Source organism: Coptis chinensis, chromosome 7 (assembly GCF_015680905.1).
Source record: "Coptis chinensis isolate HL-2020 chromosome 7, ASM1568090v1, whole genome shotgun sequence".
NCBI classification, from domain to species: domain Eukaryota; kingdom Viridiplantae; phylum Streptophyta; class Magnoliopsida; order Ranunculales; family Ranunculaceae; genus Coptis; species Coptis chinensis.
Genome location: NC_141462.1, coordinates 10,546,826 through 10,568,074, shown reverse-complemented (window position 1 = coordinate 10,568,074; position 21,249 = coordinate 10,546,826). Strand labels below are relative to the sequence as shown.

Here is a 21,249-nt window from a genome sequence, read left to right as displayed (position 1 = left end):
GCGAGAATCTTTACTTGCACCTTCTCATTATCCATTTCTTTTCTCAGTTCTCTTTCCATTCTTGTAGGTTCGTGGTTATGTTTTCGACAACGGCTTTTCAGCAGTTATCAATCAAGGTAAGCAATACCTTCTTTTGACAATCAATTTCCACTCTATTGTATGTTTTGTAAACCGATCTTACACTTTAGCAATAGCAAATCTTTATTTTCAAGGAAATTTTTAATGGACAACATTTTTCACCCGTATGTTAGACACCTATGAAAACACTCTCATAGCTATTGTGTAGTTTACCGAAGGTAGGGTGCATGACACTTCCATAATGTATATTTGTTACACTTTATAGTTGATGGGTGTAAAACAGTTTAGGATGAGCACTTTGTTATCCATCAGATAGGTATAACAACCCCAATTTTTAAACAACATAAATTAAATTATTTGATTGAAAATAACTATTATATTATGAAGTCTAGCTTATTCTAGAATTTGTTTAGCTATTGTTGATTTTCAAAAAAAAAAAAGTTAATGTTTTTACTTGAATTGTTTGTTAGAACTTATGTGGGTATTTTATAATCATTTTGGGCTTGAAAACATTGTTAAAATGTACCCATTCATATAGGTATGGACCTTGGGTGTTTTAGACCCATTGGAGGCCCATAGGTTACCTAAAAACAGACTTAAAACATGGAATAAATTGCGAATTTTTTTTAAAAATATGATTATTCAAAATCAAAACCCTAGCCTCCAATAAAAAAAAGAGGGGAAGAGGAAGAAAAGAGAAAAAGGGGACGAAAGTATTGGGCTCACCGCGACTATTGATATTCATAGTTGTTTACATCTTGTAGACTTAATAAGGTGAGTTATATTTATTTCTTTTATTGTTTCCATAGAAATAGGATATGTTGTTTGTTATGTGTGATCATATGGATTGTATATTGGGAGGATAAAGCCATTAATAAATTGTATAGAGTTTTGTGAAGAAGATGAACAGTTAACAGTAAACACCATTCTAGAAAAGTTGTCTGCGCAGTCTTTTAATTCTGTTCAGATGGAGATCTTTCCGCACACGGATGTCTCTCAAATTTAATCCATAGTTTCCTGACACATTGTAGTCTGACATATTAAAATTTTAGACAGATCCAACGGTTGGATTTCTGTCGAGGCGCGCATAAGCGTGACACGTCGTAGTGTTTCTACACCAGAAAAACTGCAGTGTGCAGTCTTTTGTTTCTTCTTAGATGGTGACCTTTCCATATTCGGATTTGTATGAAATTTAATCTATAGTTTCCTGACACATTTTAGTCTTCCATATTAGATTTTTAGGATTTATCCAATGGCTTGATATCTGTCGAGGCTTCCATTAGTGGGACTAGTCGTAGTAGAAACTACACCAGAAAACTGATGGGTTCAGTCCTTTGTTTCTGTTTAGATGGAGGTCAACCTATTATCGGATTGACCTCAAATTTAATCCATAGATTCTTGATATCCAGTTAAATGACATATACAAATTTTAGGCAGATCCAATGGTGGGTTGTCTGTCAAGGCACGGATTAACAAGGTTGTTAGAATTAGCTCAAGTTTAAAATAGATATAGTTGGGTGGTTACATGATGGCATTAGATGGTGGAGTGGTTATTATACTTTCGATATATTCTTACTATCGTGAAAATATTGGTGTGGAATGAAAATATATCTATATGTTTTATTTTATCGTGATTATTAAAATATTTGGAGAATTGGTTAAGAGCTACGTAAGGCTTGATTCTAATCTTAAAAGATTGGATACGTGAGGCCTTTTATTATTTATGTACAAAGATCACTATATCTATAATATATATATTAGTTTGTGTGATAACTATGTGATTGTGTTAGAAAGTCTTGTTGTTTTGATACTACATAAAATATATATGTGTGAGAGATAAGTTGTATATGAATATAGACTTTAGTATATGTAGATCTGTTTTGGACATTAGTGTGTGTGAACTTGAATTTGGGTTAATGAACTATTTGTTTACAATATTGTATATATGAGTGTGGTTATGTAAATTGTATTTGTTTGATTATAAAGTGATTTTACATTAAATGATGCTTAAGTGCTTGATTTGCCTTGACCCCTTGAAATGACTCTCTACATGTGTGGTCCGCTTTGACATGAGTAATGCTAGTATAATTATAAGTGATAATAATGTTTTAAAGTGTAAGCCCACATCTTTAGAACTCTCCATGCCTCGGGATTTGGTAATGAGATATTATGACTTGTGATGTCATGTGATAGATGGGTATTCATTGAATGTGCCATGAATGACCCGGTATTCATTGAATGTGCCATGAATGACCCAATAGTTTGGACTGCCCTAGAGAGGAACTAAGGTATTAAGCCTTGGTTGGTCGTATTCCTTGAATGTACGGGAATGTAGGTTTGGGTATTCCTTAAATGTGGCGGGAATGACTCAGGGCATTCATTGAATGTGCCATGAATGGCCCGTTAGTGTTATGATGGGTATTCCTTGAATGTGGCGGGAATGACCCAAGGTATTCATTGAATGTACCATGAATGACCGATATTTTGTTATGCCCAAAGGAGGCTTTGTGATTATGTGTATGGAAAGCCCAGAGATGGTCGTGACTCACAAGTTCGAGTTTACAAGATAAAAATATGTTTCTGGAGGCGATATCCGCTTGGGACATATGTCTTGTAGTGGTACTCGGTGTGAGTGAGGCACACGGATATGTGTGATTTGGCAAATGTGTGTAGTGCAAATCGTGGAGTAGGAACTAAAGGTTGGGCTGTGTCTTTGAATAAATGAGTCAACGAGATAATTAATAAGCAAAAGTAAAATATTGATTTTACGTGTGATGGAGTTATTGCATATGATGTATATGATTTCTTATGATAAATGCTTACGTGGTTTGTATGAGTTGATACTCACAAGGGATGAATGTACTCCTTGGTTGTGACTTTTCCTCGTTCTCATAAGTAGACGAGTGATACTAAAGTAAAAGTATATGAATTGTGTAATGTTATGGATATGAAGTGTAACGGTAAATAATATTAGTAAATGATTGTGATTTCTATGTGATTTGTGAAATGACTATAACTTGATATGTTATTACTGAAACTATTAATGACTTATGATAGTCGAGATCTATGGTTATGCACGCCTTGAAACTTTATGACGTAATGATGTCATATGAATGACTACCCTTGATGAAGGTATTATGATAAGTGGTATTCCCGAATATCTTGGGACGAACCAGGTAATATCAATTAGACTTAATTGTCTTAAAATGAGGTTTGGTTATGAATGGAATTTTTTGGTGAGATAAATCATTTTATTGTGATGTCTAACTCGTTTTTTGCGGGGAGGGTAGGATCTATTAATCTTTTTGCGAGGGACGTAAATATCCTACCCTAAGATGGCGTGTTGGCTTTTAAAGGTAAGGTATACCAAACACATATTTAATTAGGTTGTCATATGTGCATTTAATAAATGGAATGTAAGTGGTATTGTATTGTGAGTTATTTTGGAAAGTTGGAATGGCGAAAATCTTGTTATATGAGATTCTTGGAATTTGTATGTTGGGGTGAAATCTTACTTGGGAAGAAACTACACCGTTTTTGGAAAACGGAACTATATTGTCTTCAAGTTGAAATTGTTTGAAATGTTACATTTATTCATTTAAAAGATTATTATATATTTTGTTGTTAGTCTACTCATACCCGCCAAATTCAATTTTTTGACCCATGTTTGCTTTGTTTTATAACGTGGGTGTGTTCTTGGGAACATAGATGGTGGAGTGCAGTGGATAAGGAGACGTGATTTGGAGTTGCTCTTGGAGTCTTCTGGTTTAAGATTTTCTGAAGAGTGGGTTAGTTTCTTTATAGTTTAATAATGTAATTTAAGGATTTTTTTTCCCTTTTAGTTTCTTTTGATTTCAGTTTTTGTATATATCGTGTTTGATAACAGGGTTTTGGGTTTTGTTTCACCCCGGGTTTCCAGATAATTAAATATAATTGTTTTAAATATTGTCTGGAAATTTGGGGTGTGACAATAGGTAAGTAGGAGAAGATGAATGCTAAATCATAAATCGAGCCAGTTTACTCTTTTTGGAAAAATAATCTTAACTGATACAGCTCAACCTATTCTGTCTGAAAACAATGAGTCCTAATCAATACTCCTTATAGGCTGTGGGTTGGAATCCTGCATATATTCGCAATTTTTTTTCATTTCCAATCCATGTTAATTTCTATTCCTAAGTGATCAGCCTAAGCCCTATTTTAACTTTTTATAGCTTAGCCCATAAAATTATATCCTAGATCTATGGTTCACCTCTCAACGGAGTCCAAGGTATTAGTCCAGGTTATAGTAAATGTTTTGTGTCTGGGTATGGTACTTGTTTTGGCTCAGAGGGTCTTTGCCTTGTTTCTGGCCTCTTCATGTCGTGTCTTCTTGGCTACGTGATGATGATCTTTTTTTTAAGACATGACACTGACATGTAGACACCTTAGAAAAAACTTAGGAAAGAACTTAACTTACAATGCCCCATGGAGAATTGTCAAACCTATAACCAATAGAAACCTCAGTGTAGCTCAGATTTGTGACTACTAGTACTTGGCACATCTCCTGGAAATCTGTTACTATTTCATTGATGTGGGTTTTAGATTACTTGGACATTTTTGTATTACAGGATTTAGCTTTTTACCAACACCTCTGAGTTGTTCTTTTCCAATTATATATAGATTATTAAGTGAAGCTTGAGAAAGAAAATAGAAAGTCTAATGATGATGCATTGATCATATGCATACTAATAAGGCATGCATAGTATAATACGTGCACACTAATATCTGTACGCTTTACGAGGACAAGGTTGAGGATTTACAAAACTGGAAAGCAACATCTGAAGCTAAATTGAACTTTATCATGGCGCACATTGGGGCCAACTTTACTGTGGTATGTATTTACATATTATAATGTGTTCATATCTATTTTTATCTATGGTATGAAAGTATATAAAGTTTTATGTCTGTTGGTTTTTGTTTTGAATTTTTTTGATATTTTCTTTTGCACTTCCCTTGGATTAATGTTGGAGTATAATCTAATATAAAGTGATGGGTGTATTATGATTGAATCTACTTGGAGGATGGGTTGCGGGTTACCCTTTGTTAAATTGATTTTATAATAGTTTTAATTGTTTTACGGGTAAAAAACATTGTGTAGGATCTGGTACATGAATGGGAGCTTTGAATGTTTGCACTTCGGGCAAAAAATAATTGTGTAGGATGTAGTAGATTGATAGATTATTGTACTCCTGCTAGGATTGGTTTGAATATTTGCTTTACGGGTCTGATGGACTTGCAAACTTTTATAAGAGATTATAAACTCAGCCTGAGTGGGTTGCTTGTGACTTGTACGTAGGTACTAGGTAGTGTTTGAAAAGTATAGATCATTAATTGTGGGAGTATGGGACATGGTATCAGGCTAACCAGAGACCCTGAGTTCTGAAGCTGAAAATGCATGCTATTTGAAGGTCTCAAGACTGATTTAGAGAGTTCATACATTATTGGGAACAAAGTATATTACTAAGAAGTACAAACCAAAGCAGTTCATATGTATGAATTCAGTCTATTATAAACTAAGAATTACAATATGTTTCACTAATACAACCATTTCCCAATTTTGAGAGTGAAGTGCCGCATTTAACCGCATACCTTAACCGTTGGATTGCTCCACCTGAGTTATGCATGTCTATGAGGCTTAAAGGTGCAAATTAAATCCTAGGTGTCACCACTGCACCTTTTCTTTTGCATCTTTTGCATCTGACAGGAGGTTTGAATTTCAGAATCTCTTGAGTTAGTTAGATATTGTTGTACATTAGTCTTTAGTGCAAAGTAGTGGTTGAATGGATTAGGCAACAGTGTCATTGTCTTGACTTGTATTGCACATGTGAGGTGTAATATATATGTCATAGTTGTTAGCACTTCTAGCATTGAACTATTCAACCTGTTTTGTTTTAATCTTAAGTGCATGCAATGCTAAGAAATCCAATAGAATTGAAGTTTCTCAACAATAACGTAAGTTACGTGGAATTGAAAATCATTTTTGAGTGTATATTTTGTGGGTGCACATGTATTAACTTTGACATGTTGAATTGATAGTCACTTAAACTCTATTTGCCGTTTCTTGGGGTCCTCACATATAACCATTTTTCTCTTTTGGAATTGCAAAATGGTTCAACTTCTTGAGTACTTAGCAAAAATGGACTGTTGGGGTTGAAAAGTTAGGAAGACGATCATAAATGCAATACTTAGCCCCTGAATTTTGTAAGCTTAGGAAGGATGCGATTATTGTAAATAGCAAGGCTATATGAAAATTATTTTGGATATTGTGACATTTTTCTACATTTGGAACTTATGAAATTAAATCTTTTGTTAGTAAAATGTTTTTGAGTGTCTAAAATTTTATTTAGGCCACTGTTAAATGAATGTATGAAAACTGCAATTAGGAAATTATACAGGGAAGAAGAAAAGATCTTCTGCAACACATTAAAATAGTTGCAAATATAAAAGAGTGATTGCTACGCTTTTGAAAGCGTTGTAGATGCTTAAATCATGCAAATAGCACTTTTACAACTGTTACAAGCGTGGCAAATAATAGTACTTCACCAATGGTAAAAAAAGCGTAGCCAGCAAGTATAACATCAGCAATGCTTCCAAACCGTAGCAAAACTAGACAATCAACAACACATAAAAAAACATTGCAATTAGTTAAGCTTTTGCAACCCTTATAAGCGTCGGTAAACGTTTTTAATGGAAATGATCAAAATAAGAAAATAAAATAACCAGCGACGCTTTTATAACATTAGCAACGCTTGAGTCTGTAGTTGGTGCGAATGCCTTTTGCTATGCTTTGTAGAGTCGTTAGTTATCTTCTGCGTCGGCATCAACAGCAACGACACACTTTTAAAACCGTTGATAATAGTCTTTTGCAACGCTTTTGGACTCTATTGCTACGCTTATAAACGTCGTAAAAGGTTCCATCTGTTGTAGTGGTTATTCATAGTGGAATCTTACTTTTAGATAAAGTAGTTTCATATTCCATCAGATTTTTCTAGCATTATTATGTAGATTTAATATTGTTTCCCCCTTTTAATGGAGTTTTAGTGGTCTTTGGTGCTGTCCAAGTTCGTCAGTGTTTGTCGCCTTCCAGTGGCATGGCACTGCCTTTGCTTGATAGCGTCATTTGATTTATATATTTAATAATTTTTGTTTTTGGGTTTTCTATCTTTTCATGGACAAACCCATGTTAAGGATTATTTTCTATTTTTCTAGCATTATTATGTAGATTTAATATTGTTTCCCCTTTTAATGGATTTTTGGTGGTCTTTGGTGTTGTCCAAGTCCGTCAGTGTTTGCCGCCTTCCAGTGGCATGACACTGCCTTTGCGTGATAGCGTCATTTGATTTATATATTTAATAATTTTTGTTTTTGGGTTTTCTATCTTTTCACGGACAAAACCATGTTAGGGATTCTTTTCTATTTTTATTATTGTTAGATAATTTCTTTCATATGTATTCTATAATAACTATTGTTTCTTGCGTCAAGATGATTGGTCGAGTATTGGGGTCTTATAAATTTCAAGGTACAAAGTTATCAATTTAAGCATCAGGTTTCAGGTACGACTTTGAAACCCCTCATTTATCAATCATGAATATATTTTTTCTATTAATTATATTATTTATTTGAAATATCATATGGACGAGAACTTAGGCTATTATTGGAATGTGGTTGTATCCCTTTTGGATATTGGATGGTATGTAAATCTCAAAATTTTGTTGGTTATTTCATCTTTAATTGTTGGTTATACACATTAAACAAATTTTGGTGTTATTAAGTGCCTTAAGTATTATCAGAATAGGGGATTGTAATATTTTTATTTACTATTTTGGGTTGTAATATAAGCATTGCATATATTATTGGCTTAACATGGTGAGCTGCAATATCTTATTGTCGATTATGGTTAGAGAATGTGTGGTTAAACTTTCAACAGGATATTGAAATTTTCAGTGGAACTTTTTAAAATGGTTGTTGTTGGAAATTCATGGAGAATGGCTACTATTGTCAATGTTAGTTTGAGTTCTAGTAAGGTTATAAACTTTTTGAGTTTAATAGACTGAAATAAAAGTATAAAACCTCTATGAAAACCATTTCCTGATATGGCAATGACATCATCTAGCTTTTAACTTTAGAATGCCATCTCAGGCCTTGGTTGGGATATCACCAAATTGACGACATCAATTGAGCAATGATTGTGTTGTTAGGCTAGGCTATGCTAAATCTCCTTCACTTCTTTTTTTTTCCCCCTTTATATGTTATGTGAAGAGTTTGCCAAGGATAGATTTGTTTACTGCAAATGTGTGTCAGTATTAGACGCACTAATTTATATGAAATACAACACAAAGATTTCTTTTCAGGGAATAGTTTCTAATTGTTTCGACCCCCACATACGTGGCAAACGCCCATTAGTAGGGGTCTCCATTTTATTCGTTTAATCAACAGGGCTAAAACCCAATTTGCAATACCATGGATCAATGTACAGGCCCATTAACTCATGTGTCTAAGGCTGAACCTTAGCCACATGGCTTGCCACTAATATACATTGATTTATGTCCATATTCATTTCTTATCAAAGAGATAATTATCAGTTGAGAGTTATATTCTATCACAATTACTCAAGATACAAGAATACTTGAGTTACAAGGACTCTCTACTCTACCTATATAAATACCATATTATTTTTCATAAGGAACTACGTGGAAACTTGATCCCTAGAGAATAGATCTTGGGTACGTAGGCAACCATTATTTGGTTCAATTTCATTTCCCCCAACATCAAATTCCTCTGTTTCTTAGTGTGTTCTTTACCATTGCTCTCGTTGTGTTGAAGCAGTTTACTGCCAAAACATAATTGGCGCCGTCTGTAGGGAATTTAGAATTCATTATCACGTGAAATGTCACATGCAAATCGGGTCAGCATTATAAAAATGCTGGTGTGAGTAGCTCTAAAATACAACATATACTTATACATATACATAATCCCTAATGCAGTTAATTCCTCCACCGAGGCGCCTTAACTTCCAACAACTACTACGACATCCTTAAGTACCATAATTAAGGCAGGTAGTTCCTCCATTGAGGCGCCTTAGCTTTCCAACAACTAATACAACATTCTTAACTACAATAAGTAAGGCAGGTAGTTCTTCCACTGAGGCGCCTTAACTTCTCACTAACCACACAACAAACCATACGCATAATAAAAGGCATTTAGTTCCTCCACGAGGCGCCTTAGGTTCTAACTAATCTAATAACCAGCCAAGTATATTCTATACTTACCGCATTTAATGCTCAATTACAGAGTGGGTCGTCCCTGCACCAGTAATTAGTTTGACCCACCCTTATGCAAAACCATATACAATCATCTATCTAAAGATACATCATTAACAAACACATTATCATAATTATATTAATTAAGGCTTTCTTTGCATGTCCCTAAAATCACGTCGTATCTATGTCTTACCTAGTTTCCCTGGCTACCACAATCGCTTCCCAACGCCGAACATGTACATCCACATGCCTCCCCTTACATAATGAACCACTCCGTGCGTAACTACCCTGAGCGGGATGCCGCACACCAGGTAACCCTCACACGAAAGCCATTATGTAAGTACTGCCACTATTCGGCATAAAATATCGCGCGTCTCATTCTATTTTGCGAACGGAATAATCAAGCCACCATTTGGCTACGCCAGAAGGGCCATTCAGATTTACTGAAACGCTAGAAGGGCCAATCAAATTACTTACGCCAGAAGGGCCATTCAAATTCACTGAAACGCCCGAAGGACCAAATCACATGAGTTGTGGTAGCTAGGTTCTAGGATTTTCATTACATAATTTATTCAAGTGTCATACATATATATCTCAGAATAATTTTTATTCTATCCCATGCCAGTATACTTAATTGTACTGAAGCTCAACATTTCTTGTTATAATACAATCCACATTATCACGTGCCAATACTATTCATTGCACGCTATCCGAATATCTCTATATCAAATCTCAAAACTTATTATTTCACGTGCCAATTATATATTGCACTAAGCCATAACATTTAGAAATATCTCATAACCACTTTCATTCTTTCACGTGCCAATATATTATTGCACTACACCACAATCCCGTGGGAAAATCCACAAATACTATACTACCTCCTAGTAGCATCTCACAGATAAAATAATGGAGCGTTTATACATTTATTTCTCCAAAACTATTGCATTTAATATATATATCCCAACATATTATATAATGTCACAATTGATTCAAATGTATCGCATAACATTTTTATAGCGTTTTAGGAATATTATATCTCCTAAAATTTCTATCTCGTCACGTGTTAAAATATACACAATATCAACGTCAAATCTTAATTAGATAATGACAACTAAATTTATACAAGCTTCAACAATATTTTATTACTATATTTGTCCATATTCTTAAATATGTGAAAAACTGGAAAAAGTCAACGGTCAAAGTCAAAGTCAACACGTTATGGTCAAAGTCAACACATCATGGTCGAAGTCAAACTGTCATTGTCAAAGTCAAACTGTCATTTCTATGTTCAATAGGTTCATGGTCATAACCATGGTTCATGGCTAAGGTCAAAGGTGCATGACTCGTGGGCTCATGACTAAGGTCATGGTTCGGACCCAACTGGCCAAGCCTATTACTTAACCAAAGGTTCAAATAATGTTAGCCGGATCCAACAAAAACCAAACTAGAAACCGGCCCAACAATAGATTTAGCCCAACTAGAAATATCTAGAGGGAACATATCCACTTAAAACAATAATGGCCCAGCCCACAAAATAAAAGAAAACCGGCCCATGATTACAAAAATTAGAACTGGCCCCATAACAACTAATTGGAAAATGGCCCAAACCAAAACAAACTAAAATTGGGCCCAAAAACCAACTAAGGCCCAAGACAAAACAAAACCCATTGGCTTTGGCCAAAGCCCAAGCCCAAACCGACCAACAGTTCTTCTTCTCCCTCCACCAGCAGCCACCGATTTGGCCACCGCCAGTTCCGATTTCCACTCCTCCCAACCTACTCCAAAATGCTCAGGGGAAAAACCCCCACTACTTTAACAAAATCGAAACCCTCAATTCTTAAATTCCAAACTCTTCAACCAAACTAGATCTGGAATCCATCGACCTCCATTAATGGCTTCCACAAGCTCCACTCGACAGCCCTCACGCACCCTCACTAGCTACCCATCACCAACAACCCCTTTCAAATACCCAACCAAAACCCAAACAACAAAATTTAATACAACTGGGCGATTTTCTATTGGTCGCCATTAACGAACCATTTGGGAGCTTCGACAACACCATTAACACCCTTCAAAAGCTCCCCACAGCACCAAACATAAATTCCCCCCAATGCCACAACATCCTAACCATCCCAACAACGAGTTCCAACCAAACAATCGGGACTTTCGGTTTCGGGTTTGTCGAGCGCCATTACTGCCGGATACAAAGCTTCGACAGCCTCATCCAATTTCAACCTTCCAACCTCCCACTACAACCCAACATCATTTCACCAAAACAAACAACATAATAAAAGGCAGTACATTTCATGGAGCTCGCGCCTCCATTAACAAAACTCCGAAGCTTGAACCGTTCCAACAATTTTAATGAAGGGTATCAACAGTTCAATAACTAAGCAAAACGATATACTAACCTTACCTAGTTTAACAGGACTCCAAAGATAATGAGCAGTAACAATAGGCAGAAACCTTAGACAGTATACACCGATACACGGAAAACTATAAATCCGGTGAAATAGCAAAAATAGCTACTCACCTGTATTAACAGCTTCACGAATCCCTCGTAGTCCGAATCGTCGCGCTCCACCCTCCAACAATCCAGCTTTTATCTCTGCATCCATTTTTATTATATTTTATTCTCTCCAAACCCTATTCTCTAGAACAATGTGATTATATACTTGGGTTTGAAACCCAAGCCCAACACAGACTCGAGCCCATAAATCAGGTCCATATATTCCAAAATCCAATCCAGCGAATTTTAAAACTAAATAATTAAATTAATAAATAGATAAATATGTATTTTTAAATATGGGCGTTACATGAAACAATCAAGATGGTAAGCACAAGAAGAAGACCAAATAGTCAACATATTCCTCCTGCTAATAATAGGAATTGCAACCCTCGAAATTCAAATCGGCCAATACAAGAACCGTTGAACAATCAAGTTGCTCCTAGTGGTAAGATCAATTCTCAACATCCAACCGTAGCAGCGCCACCGCCACCACCACCGCCTCCGCTACCGCCACTCCTAATACGGTTGAGCGGAGTTACTTAACGAGTCAAAAATTTTAAAATAGGAACTTGAGAAGGAAGCTGGCAGAGAGGCAAAGGCCGGTGGACGAGGCTACAAATTCAACAACATCAGGCGACCACGAAGGGACGCAGGCCATTCCAGTGTATGGGACCATCTTGAAGATCCACTTCCGTCCTTAACAACGTGTTATTTATCAAACACAATCAACCAGTGCACACTCTAAGAGTAATGACCCTATTATCCGTACTTATGGGGAGAATTGGATTGGCAGGGATAACTACTACCCTAGACATGTCCGATCTCAAATGGAAGATTTACCTCTGAGAAGCAATTTCAGGGAAGACCGCCATCCGAGATATGTCCGACATGATTGGGAATACGGGCATCCCAGACAAGAGCAACAAAACATGGAGAAGTGGTATAATTATACCGACCACCCGGCCTAGACAGGCTGGTTACATGGATAGACAAAGACAATCACCGGTCGGAGCTGATCGTGCGTACCGCCAAAGATCTCTAATTAACTCCAATAAGAGATAATGGAAGGTATCCTTCTCCACATGGGCACGATCGGGGGCGTCCAGTTGTTCGAGCCAATACTTTAACTCTAACAGAACAACAGTTGAAAGAGTTGATTGCAAAAGAACTTAACAATAGAGAGTCAAGGGATGTAAGAATGAAAAACTTGATACCAATGATGGTGACTTGATAAGTTTTCGCCGACATTCAGGAAGCTTACCACCATCCCGACTTCAAACAACCCGATTTTGAACTTTATGATGAGTCGGAAGGAGATCCTGGCTTGCATGTTCTATCGTTCAAAAATAAGTTGGTGTTATGGGGTGGAGATGATCCGCTCATGTGTAAGCTCTTTCCATCAACTCTAAAGGGAGAAGCATTACACTGGTTTAGTGAGTTGCATTCAAGATCAATTCACCAATACAATGAACTAGAAAATCAGTTTGTTAATCGTTTCCGCTATAATTGCAAGACACCAAAGGATGTCGACTCACTTTTGAACATCAACCAACAACGTGACGAAAAGTTACGTACTTTTGTTACTAGGTTCCGAAAAGCAGCAGCACCGCCGCCGCCGCTATCGCAAATGGCGGTACAAACGCCTCCGAAAGAAGGCGTCGTGGAAGAAAATATAAAGAAAAACTTCATCCCAGATTGGACCGATCTGATAGGGAAGGCCGACCTCGCAGATTTGCGGAAAATCGCCATCCTAGACAGGTCCGTTCAGACAGGGAAAAAAGGCGTCACGGAAGAAAGTATAAGGGAAAACTTCATCCCAGACTAGACCGACCTGACAGGGAAGGCCGACCTCGCAGATTTGCGGAAAATCGTCATCCTAGACAAGTCCGTCCAGACAGGGAAAAAAGGCATCACGGAAGAAAATATAAGGAAAACCTTCATCCTAGACTAGACCGACCTCGCAGATTTGAGAAAAACTGCCATCCCAGATAGGTCCGACTAGGCAGGGATGGAAGGTGTCACAGAAGCAACTAGAGGGAAGACCACAATCCCAGACAAACTACCGACCTAGATAGGTTGGTTACACGCAAAGAAAAGGACAATCTCCAGTTGGACCCGAAAGTGTGTACCGCCTAAAATCTTTAACTCTTGTAAGAGGTAATGGCAGATGTCATCTTCCACATAGGCTCGACTGGGGGCGTCTGTCTGTTTAAATCTTCTGGGTGAAATGGATTTCACTCTTCAATACAATTTTTTCCGATCTGCTGGGAAAAATAATGGAGGCTTATATCGATGATATAGTCGTTAAATCGAAGGATACGGGTGATCATCTTTCCGATCTTTAACTTATTTTTGATAGGCTTAACAAGTATAACATGAGACTCAATCCCGCCAAATGTTCTTTTGGGCCTCTCTTCCGGAAAATTTCTGGGATACCTCATGACTCGTAGAGGTATTGAGGCTAATCCTGATCAGATACACGCCGTTATTGATATGTCATCACCCAAAAATAAGAAGGAAATTCAACGACTTACTGGTCGGCTTGCCGTTCTTCATAGATTTATTTCTAAATATTCCGATCGTTGTCATCCCTTCTTCCAGACTTTAAAGAGGGCGGCAACTTGGAACATTGATTGTGAGATGGCATTGCAACAACTAAAGAAATACTTGGTCAGTCCTCCTATATTGACAAGTCCTTCAACGGGTCAACCTAGTGGCATATACCTGGTAGCTACAACTCAAGCTGTTAGTGTCTTTGTTTTTCATTGATGATGGTAGCCCCGTCTTTTTTATCATAATCAAGTAGATTAGCCGAATGGGAAAGTTATCTTAATGCATATAGCAATGTCTTTGAAAGTCGTACTACTGAAAAAGAATATGCTCTGGCTTCTTTGATAGCTGATTTTTCAATTGATGATTCTCCTATTGACGATTTCTTGCGCCAAGAAGAATCTATGGAATACATTCTGCCGCCGCTAACTGGGGGCGACGAAGGCCAACATGAAAACGCAATTCCTAATCCCATTGACCTATGGATTGTTTACTCAGATGGCTCCCATAGTAAATTTGGATCTGGAATTGGATGTGTTTTTGTTAAACCCGGCGGAGAAAAGATTGGGAAATCTGTGCGACTTGGCTACACCGCTTCAAATAACGAAGCCGAGTATGAGGATGTCATTTGTGCCTTGAGAACAACTTTGACACTGGGGGCGCGAAAGCTCCAGTTATACACGGATTCTCGCCTTGTTGCAAATCAGTTTGGTGGGTCTTTTGAAGCAAGAGATGAGCGTATGGCGGCTTATCTTAGTTTGATACATAGTCTTTCTCGACAATTTGATAGCATCTCTATCACTCAAAGACCCGAAATGACTTACGTCATGCAGATTCATTGGCTTATCTCTTCGCCGCCGTTAGAAGCGAAGGGCTTGACACATCAGTTTTGCAGTCATCTTTTCGTCAGTCTAAGTTTGAACGTTTTTACGCTCGCTTAGTTCATTACTATCATTACGAAAAAATCTGACGAAGTTACCACATTTAGCTTTGTCAGTCTAAGTTTGAACGCTTTTTACGCTCGCTTAGTTCATTACTATCATTACGAAAAAAAATCGACAAAGTTACCACATTTAGCTTTGTCAATTTAAGTTTGAACACTTTTTACACTCGTTTAGTCATTACTATCGCTGCAACAAAATCTGACGAAGTTACTACGTTTAACTTCGCCAGTCTAAGTTTGAACGCTTTTACGCTCGCTTAGTTCGTTACTATCACTATAACAAAATCTGACAAAGTTACCACGTTTAGCTTTATCAGTCTAAGTTTGAATGTTTTTACACTCGCTTAGTCCGTTACTATCACTACGACAATATCTGACTAAGTCATCGCGTTTCGTTTTGTCAGTCGAAGTTTGAACGTTTTTACACTCGTTTAGTCTAGTTTTGCCGAGTTACGTTAGCATTAGGGGCATTTTTCTCTACATGGGGGCATCTTGTTCTATTTCATTTTAATTGCATAAATATACAACATTGTCAGTTTTCCGCAAATATGTTATCTGATACAACAACAATATTCAATAACAAACCCATCTTTATTTTTATTTTTCATCAAAAGAAGTTTTAGCTCTATGGTATTACATTCACATGATTACCTAATCAATTGTCTCTATCAATTGTCTTACGGTTGTTCGATTAAATCTTAATTTTCATCTTCGAAATCTGCATTCGCTTCGTTTAGCGCTTTCGGTTAACTATTTTCCGCAGTCATTCCTTTTTCTAAGGCATTGTGCCGCTCTTTCTCAACGACACTTCTGTCAGCTTCTTTAATTCATATACGACATTAGTTGACGCCTTTCTATGCTAAACTTTTCTCCGTCAACTCTTTATGAATATAATTTGCTCGTAATACCGCCGTTTCTCCGTGCGACAAGAATTCACATTACGTCAACTTTCTTCGCGAAAACTTTATTCAGCTTCATTATTTTTTCTAAGGCATTGTGCCAATCTTTCTACGAAAAAATTTCCAAGCGAAAATTTTCATCAACTTCATTATTTTTTCTAAGGCATTGTGCCGATCTTTCTACGAAAAAATTTCCGTGCGAAAATTTTCATCAACTTCATTATTTTTTCTAAGGCATTAAGCCGAACTTTCTGAGCGAAACTTTCCGAGGCTCGTACAACCGTTGTTTTTCCGTGTGGCAAAAATTCGCATTACGTTAACTTTCTAAGCGAAAACTTTACTCAGCTTTTTTATTTATTTTTCTACGGTATTGTGATCTTTCCGTTCGAAACTTTTCGTCAATATCTTTTGCTCGTGATTCCGCCGTTTCAACCTGCGACGAAAATACAAATCTTTTCGTTAGTCTTTCAGACTTAACCAAAATTTGAAGCTAACTGGAAAAAAAATACTGACATACCTGTTTTATGCTGTCGAATTTTTTTGCCACTTCTTTGTCATATTCTCCGAACTTTTCTCTGTCTTCTTCGACAGCCCAAAATAACTCAATAATTGCGCAATTTCTTTGCTTAACGGAATTGCACTCCCGCAACTTAATTGTGAGTAAGCCGTTACTACTTCATCTTCTTCGACTTTCGTTTCAAATGCATAAACTTAGTCCATCTCAAATCTCTCGAGTACTAGTATTTTCCCTAGTTCTTTAAGTGACCGTCGTCATGGCGTCGGGTGTTCGCTATATCTGTCATTTTATTTCCACCTCACCAAGTCTACGATCGTCATCCAGTCTTTCTCTTCTCGATTATCTTTCGCCCGTATAATACGGTTGTTTCTACCCGAAAAAATATATGTATATATATATATTTCGTCAGATTGTTCAAAAATCGGGTTCACTTTATCCAAAATTGGTTGCACCGGGCCAAATCGAGTGCGTGACGCAGGTACGGTGCACTTCCTTTGCTGGCGCTTGCACCGTATCATCTTTGTTCCAACAGTTTTCAAAAATGGCGTCATTTCTTGCCACCACAGCGTTCCCTCCACCGCGTTTCGTGTTCTCCTTTATCAAATCACCAATTCATGACTCTAGTAGAAATCTGATTACCAATAAAAAAAAGCCAGAAACAAGAGATTGAGCTCTCCAATCAAAAACCAATTAAGAATCCGCATATGGAGATCTAATTGAAGTAGAGCCAATGAATTGGACTTGAATCAGCAAACCGACTCAGCCTTCAATATTACAAGTTTATATTCAGGAATTAACAAAGAGATTCAAACAAGCACCTGACCTTCGTTTCCTTCATTCATCTATGTCAGCCACATGATTTTTCAGTTTGTGTGCTTTTTTCAAATTCTTTAGTTTAATACTTAATTTGGTATCTCTAGCCAATTTTTCAAGCCGATGTCATTGCGAGATTTATTTTCACCAAATAAACTTGATGAACAACCCTCTTATGTTAGCATGGCCTTAGAAAATTTCGATTGTTTTACTACCAGATCTCATACCTTGTTACACAAACGTCAAAAACGGTACTTACCTTTTCTTCATCTTCTCGCACTCGTTTCCCTCCTCGAAACAGATTTGTGCTAGGCCTGGACTTGTTTCTTTTATCTGTGCTTGAATTGTGTTTATTGGTTTTGGATTAGTGATCATCCCGTTCCATCTGTTTATATATTCTGTCCTTTTTTTCGATCTTGCGTTGGTCCAGTATCCCAGCCGTTATATGATTCTATTATCCAAATCAACTTAAAGTGGGAGACTCGCTTATAAGCCTTATCTAATCCGGATTTAATTTTAGAGTCCTAGTTTTCTATGGTATTTGATCCTATCACATGCACATCTTCTGGTTATGTAAGGTTACTAGGACTTGCTCTCACATGCAAATAAATTATTCGTACCACCTAGTATATATTATTATTCTATCACCCACAATTCCGTATGTGCAATTTTTGCATGTGCACTCCAAGTCTATTTTGCTATTCATCAACATGTACACTTCTTTATATTTCTTTATGTCCACCTGTCACGCTACTTGTGTGCATATTTGGGAACAATTCTTTGGTCCTGTTTTACTCCACCTACTTTGGTACATTTTTTCAAATCCTAATTATTTCGTTTCCGATAATTCACGAATTTTTTCCAATTGTCCATTTTCCTATCGTTTACGTTCACACGACACTTTGTTATACATTTCGCTTACTATTTTCGTATTCCATTTTTTTCTTGCTTTTTCTTCTCTTCTTTGCCATGTGAACTTTGTTCGCATGACAAAGAGGGAGCGGTGTTTCGACCCCCACATACATGGCAAACGTCCATTAGTAGGGGTCTCCATTTTATTCGTTTAATCAACAGGGCTAAAGCCCAATTTGCAATACCATGAATCAATGTACAGGCCCATTAACTCATGTGTCTAAGGCTGAACCTTAACCACATGGCTTGCCACTAATATACATTGATTTATGTCCAGATTCATTTCTTATAAAAGAGATAATTATCAGTTGAAAGTTATATTCTATCACAATTACTCAAGATACAAGAATACTTGAGCTACAAGGACTCTCTACTCTACCTATATAGATACAACATTATTTTTCATAAGGAACTACGTGGAAACTTGATCCCTAGAGAATAGATCTTGGGTACGTATGCAGCCATTATTTGGTTCAGTTTCATTTCCCCCAACATCAAATTCCTCTGTTTCTTAGTGTGTTCTTTACCATTGTTCTCGTTGTGTTGAAGCAGTTTACTGCCGAAACACTAATCAAATTGGATTTTGAGGCTTTCAACCTCACGAAGCATGTCTTAATGATTACAACCTTTGAATTCTAGCGGTGATAGATAATTAACTCTATTAGTAGTCGAGTGTCTTCTTAGTTCGAACTATTGTTTTTCTCTATGCTTTTGGTGTTTCGAACTTTCGATATGCAAGGTGCGATGTATCAAGGAAATTGCCTTTTGCAGTTTCATGTTTTCATTTATTCTTTATTAAGTCTTACCCAACTATCAAATTTTAAATCCTTATCATTTTAATTGAAACACAAATTAAATGCACATTAAATGCATTGATCTTGGCATGAAAAGGTGGCTGATAATAAATATATTCATCTCGAGGTGGCTACTGGTTGTAGAAATGGGTTGCAAAGATCTTTGGCTTCAGGACCGACTTTATGAATGAACATGAAAGAAGAGGCACTAATACATTAATTGTGAGGGGGATAACACAAACATGAAATATCTTTAGGTAGTTGTAATTATTTCTAGAATGGTTTCACTTTCGAAATGTTAGAAGGCAAGAAACTGGAGGAAAGTTTTCCGCAGAAAGGATTATTTTTTTTAGGAGCATAAATGAATTCAAAAAAAGCAGGTGAATATATAAATATTTTCTAGCTCTCAAGGGTTGTATGTTTAACATTGTAGTTGACACTATGACATTAAGAAGTGGGGGTTTTAGGACATGGTGCTGAAGTCAGGGTCAAGGAGATTAAATGGGAACTACCTGACCAATCAATGTAAATAGAGTCATCAAATGACAATCTTGGCGTAGCAGGTTTTGGAGTGATATATAGAGATTGTGACTGCCATACTTCAGGTGCTATGTATGAATATTAGTATTAACACAAGCTCTATTGTCGAGTGTTTGACGATTTTGAAGTGCATCGAGGAGGGTGTCATCAAAGGGTTGAGGAGACTATGGGTGGAATAAGACTCTATGGCTGCTGTGAGGGCATATGGATCTTCGGAGCTACTATAGTTTGTGAAGCCTAAATGGTTAAAGTGTGAAGATGGCTAAAGTGTTGAATATGGCTAGAATTTTCTTTTCTGTCAAGTACTTGGCCTAAAACAAACTTTACGGATGCGGCCACACTTGGCCAGCAAAATCATGAGATTAGAGTTTGTAAACCCAATTGGCTTTCTAGGTGGGAAGTGCCATATACAACATACTTGAAATTTGTGTAGCAATTGGAGAGGGTATACAACTCTCTAATTAAAACATTGTAATTAATTTTTTGTACTTATTTAAAAACAATGCATAGTGTTTGTATTTTAAATACTACTGGTGTAATTATTTGATTAGTCTTTTTTTTTTTCAACTTATACTATCTTTTTTTAATAAGCTGCATCTCTCCTCTTCACTCTTCATTTCTATATTCTTCACCATTTTTTCAGAAATTTCGATTCCTCAAACCAAACATAGCCTAAAGGAATTTGAATAAATTCATTTGGACTTTTTATTGTTTGATAATGACTTGAGATTTGCTACAGTATTTTCACGTTTCTTCCCATTTTATGAGCAGAGTTAATGGAATACAAGACTTGCAAATATATTCCGTGTCGAAGATTGTATAATATTTTGCTTCAGATGTTGTGATAGTGGCGCAACTGGTGGTTATTGGTCAGTGCTTTAATTTGAGAATAAAATTAGTATCTGAAATTAGAATGACAACAGAATCGTGTGTAAAATTAAACTGTAATATGGTCTGGAGTCTGGACTGATATTTGTCTCCTATATATTATTTAAAAGTTGTTCTTCTTTCTTGAGAGTAAACTTGCATGCTAAAGTATCTTAATAAAAATGTGTTAACCACAAGAGCTTAGAGTAATATAATTAAAAATTATTCAATTACAAAAGAAACTGCATACTAAAATTGATGTGTCTTACGAGGCCATGAACACTAAACAAATGATATTGAGTGAATTTACTAAATTATATTAACTTTCTTTTTCTAACCACAATGTGCATCAAGAAATGTAAAGACAACCGTGCGGGTTATACCTAGTGTATATATATATACACACACACACACAAACTAGCTTGTAGGCCCGTGCATATACACCGACTCTTTTGAAAATATTTAGATTTTTTTAGAAAATTGGGACTACCGTTTTAGTCGCTAACCCATTTTAATTTTCTAACA

General features: G+C 36.5%; 1 long non-coding RNA gene across 2 annotated transcripts; it reads left to right on the top strand.

Moving 5' to 3' along the window:
- The first annotated feature begins 179 nt into the window (after positions 1–179).
- LOC147485944 (uncharacterized) lies at positions 180–20,864 on the top strand. 2 transcript variants are annotated; one of them, XR_015201463.1, is made up of 4 exons: positions 180–394; positions 4,053–4,948; positions 7,600–7,670; positions 20,629–20,864. It is a non-coding gene; the product is annotated as an uncharacterized LOC147485944 (long non-coding RNA). The 2 variants fall into 2 exon arrangements; XR_015201462.1 differs by lacking the exon at positions 20,629–20,864 and having other exon boundaries at positions 7,600–8,103.
- Positions 20,865–21,249: the final 385 nt, after the last annotated feature.